This window comes from Panthera onca, chromosome B1, assembly GCF_046562875.1.
Source record: "Panthera onca isolate mPanOnc1 chromosome B1, mPanOnc1 haplotype 2, whole genome shotgun sequence".
NCBI lineage: Eukaryota > Metazoa > Chordata > Mammalia > Carnivora > Felidae > Panthera > Panthera onca.
The window spans coordinates 134,917,508-134,921,709 of NC_138342.1; the positions used below are offsets into that span (position 1 = coordinate 134,917,508).

General features: G+C 44.4%; 1 pseudogene; it reads left to right on the forward strand.

The window, feature by feature from the left end:
* Nucleotides 1–391: 391 nt before the first annotated feature.
* LOC132693238 (ATM interactor pseudogene) lies at nt 392–2,438 on the forward strand (annotated as a pseudogene).
* The last annotated feature ends 1,764 nt before the right edge of the window (nt 2,439–4,202 follow it).

The following is a 4,202-nucleotide window of genomic DNA, read 5'->3' on the forward strand; positions in this document are numbered from 1 at the left end:
GACCTGGGACTTCACTTCTGCCTTCCAAATTTCATGCAAATTTTTCTTGCAACCAAGGCTAACCTGGAACCATAGAAATGAAAGAATTCTGGGAATGATAGTTCCAGCTTAGCTACATTGACCAAGTATGAATTCACCACAGTCCTCTTCTTTACAAATTGGCATCCATGCATCACTCTTTAGAACACATGTAATTATCAAACAAATACATTATTGTGCTTCCATCTATGCAATAATCCATTTAAAACTGAAAACAGGAGGCCCTTCTGCCATGTGGCAGCCCTGTCAGCCTCTGGCCTGGGGCACCCCGACCCTGCCCAACAGCCTGGCGCTCAACATGCACCCGGTCAAGAGCCACCGCCTGCAGGATGGCATAGTAAATCCAACAATATGAAAAGATTTGAAAATGGTACCAAAATTCTGTTGTCCAATTGAAGGATGCCCCAGAGGCCCTGACAGACCGTTTTCTCAACTTTCTCTCGTAAAACAGCACTTTATGAAAATGCACGCCGAAAAGAAGCAAAAGTGTAGTAAGTGCAGCAACTGCTACGGCACCAGGTGGGACTTGAGAAGGCATGCAAGGATTGTGGCAAGACCTTCCAGTGAACGCGCGGCTGTCCCTATGCCAGCAGGACCGCCTTACAGTCCCCTATCTACCAAACTGGCCACAAGATCCCTGCAGAGCACAGGGAGCCACCTAGTAAGAAAAGGAAAATGGAAAACTGCCTGCACAGCCAGAAGCTGTCCAATAAGACCACTGAGTCATTGAGCAGTCAGCCAGATCCAAGACCAGACACTCAAGAACTAGAAACTTCTTCTTTTGGAGATCTTGCAACTCTAATGCCGGAAAGCAGACTCTTACAACACCTCCAAGATACCCTCAGAAGTTGCTTTTACCCAAGCCCAGAGTGGCTCTGGTTAAACTTCCTGCTCTGCAGTTTTCTCCCACACCTGTCTTTGTGCCTATAGCCAACTCCTCGGCCCAGCCCGTGGATCATCAGGGTTCCGCCCCTGGCGCTGTGCACATACTGCCCTTGTGGGTCAGAACCCTGATCGTCAGCCTAGATTCCGAGGCTGGCTGTCTCAAGGAGAGTCTCCCTCTTTCAAAAATTGTAAATCCTATTGCTCTGGAGCCAATTAGTACAGGTGTTCAGGTGAACTTGGGTAAGAGCCGGTCTAATTGTTTACAAGAACTAGGAAACACATGTCAGAAGAATAGCATTTCTTCAGTCAATGTACAGACGGACCTGTCTTATGCCACACAACACTTCATACCTTCCGCACAGTGGGCCGGCCCCGATTCCTCCGGATCGTCCTGTTCTCAAACGGATTTGACGTTTGGTTCTCAAGTCTCCCTTCCCATTAGTGTTCACACTCAGACATTCTTATCCAGTTCTAAGGTAACTTCTTCCACAGCTGCTCAGACTGATACGTTCACAGATGCCTGTTACCAGTCAGGTGGGATCTCCAGAGAAACTCAGACCAGTGCGATGCAGTGTCGGACAGATGGCCGAGTCCAGATGGACCAAGCTGTAACGTGTGGAGACATTTTTGAGAGTGTCCATTCGTCCTACGGTGTTTCTACAGACAATATCATAAGCAGCAGCTTAGTAGCAGAGACTGTCACTCATGGTTTGTTACCTCAGAACCACCCTAAGACTTTAAATCAAGATACTGAGAAATCTTCACCAATTATAAACTTCAGCACACAGCACACTATGCTTCTTTCACAGAACGTGACAGATAATCAGACCCAGACTATATATTTATTAAGTGATTTAGAAAACATTTTGTCAAGTAACCTGCCTCGTCAGACACTGGACAATCGTAGTCTTTTGTCAGACACGAATACTGGACAAGATACCCAGCTCCCATCTGGCCCAGCCCAGAATCCTGCAATTGATTTTGATATCGAGGAGTTCTTTTCCGCTCATATATCCAAACTCAAACTGAAGAGAGTGAGTTTAACACCATGACCCCTGAACCAGTCTTGGAATTGCTGGACATAGAGACCCAAACTGACGTCTTCCTTGCAGATACCTCTGCCTAGTCCTATAGCTGTAGGGGAAATTCGAGCTTCTTAGGCCTTGAAATGTTTGACATACAAACACAGACAGACCTAAACTTCTTTTTTAGACAGTAGCCCCATCTGCCTCTGGCGAGTATTCTGAAACACTCCCGCTTTTCCATGAGTACAGATTCGTCTGACACAGAGACCCAAACCGAAGGAATCTCCACTGCTAAAAGCATACCTGCTGTAGAGAGTAAAGTTCAATTGAACAGCACAGAAACACAGACCATGAATTCTGGCTTTGAGACCCTTTGAGACTAGAACCGCAATGGGCAACTTTCTTCTGGCCGATTTGGCCTGGAACACGATGGAATCTCGGTTCAGCTCTCTAGAAACCGCAGAACTACACACAGTCTCCAACTTCTAAACGTGAACTCCGTGCGTGGGTCGGCCTTTACAGTTTCCTTTCGGGTTCAGCGAGCGGAGGGTAGGACAACAGTGTTAACGCCACTGAACGTAGTTAACTGATGCGCTTACTTCGGTCCTTGGAGGTTCTGTGCCTTTCGTACTTGTAAACACAAAATTCGTGTATAAAGTGAGTGTATTTTAAAGTATAAGATGTTGATCTAAAAATGATTGTTTCTGTGTTGCCTCCGTTTGCCCTCTCACAGTTAGTCTTCCCATCTTTAAAAAAAAAAAAAAAAAAAAAAGTGTATCTCACACCTTTAAAACCCATCTGGCAATTAGCTGAAGCCAAGCTTAGCAGGTAGTATGGTGCCGACTTTTCAAATCTGCAAAACATTTCAGTTGAAATGTGACTCGCTTGACTTAAATTGCACCTAAAATGTTTGACGGTGCTGGAGAGAAATTCCTGTTTCCTGATAGTAAATCTAAAGAACTCAGATGCCACGCAGCAGATTCAAGCACGAGTGTTTAGACAGCGTGGGACTCCGGCTGCCTGCAGCTTCATCTGCTTTGACATCACCCTTTTTTTCTGACTTGGGGACAAAGGGAAACTACAGCCAGCTATAGCTTTTGAGACCATCTTCATGTAGTCAATGCTATTCTTCCTCCACACAAACTAGGAGTGGTCCCAACGTAAACGTACAGTACTTTCCTTACAAGACGTGTTTCTGTACAATTACTGCTTCAAGAAGTAGCGGCGAGCACCCAGTGTGAACAGTGATCCTTCTGGTCTAAGCGACCGTCTGTCATCCCAACCGCAGAAACGCTGCGTTGTGGAATCATGCCCAGTTAGCTCATACTGGAATGTGCCCGCTGAACACCCCTGCTGCTCTCCCCAGTAGTGGGGGTGGGGTGGGGATGCTCCAGAGCTGCTTCTCAAAGTGGACCTACAGGCTGGATCTGAGTTTTGTCTAAATGTTAAGGAAAAGAATAATGGAAAGAGAAAAGGACATCCCCGCCCCCCCTAAATTTCCATACTTTGTGTAAGCTTGAATAGGGCAAGAGTGCAATCAATTATTCTCAAGTGAATCTTCATCCACTTCTCATCTTTCCTGGAATAAGGAAAGACTTTGGCTCAGCAAGGGTAGCATTTGTGCCTTGAGGATAGCAAGTATAGAACAGATCCACCTGAACTATGGTATTCTGCATTTTGTTGCTTTATTTAGATAGCAATACCAGTCTTCAAAGAAGATGAATACCAGCTACTTCAGTAATCAAGAACATCCACGTTTTTAGATGGGAGCATGGTCACACATGCTCTGGAGGTTTTCTGTGTTTAGGAAATCAGGAATTCTTGATTGTTGGCCCACTTTCAGCAAAGGAAAAATCGGTGCAGCCAATAAGTTTTCTAACTTTATTTAAAAAAAAAAGTTCCTTCTGTGGCACAGGCTTTGCTGCTAAAAACTAAATCCTCAAAATAAAATCTAAGGACTGGACTAATAACTCATTAAATGGATGATGTTTGTATTAATTCCTATCCCATAGAATAGTTGGTAGTGAATCAATAACTTATCCAGGACAGATGAACCTAACCTGATAGATAAAAGTTTGCTATGGTCACAGTGGCCTATGAACATGGGTTTCAAAACAGACATAAAGCCTTAACTTAGAATTTTATTATGTTTTAGAATTGTCACTGCCTTAATGTTCAAACATTTATTTAAGTTCTCCTAGTCAGGGAGAAATGCGTGTTTGTTTATGTTTTTTTGCAAATATATATGCAGTG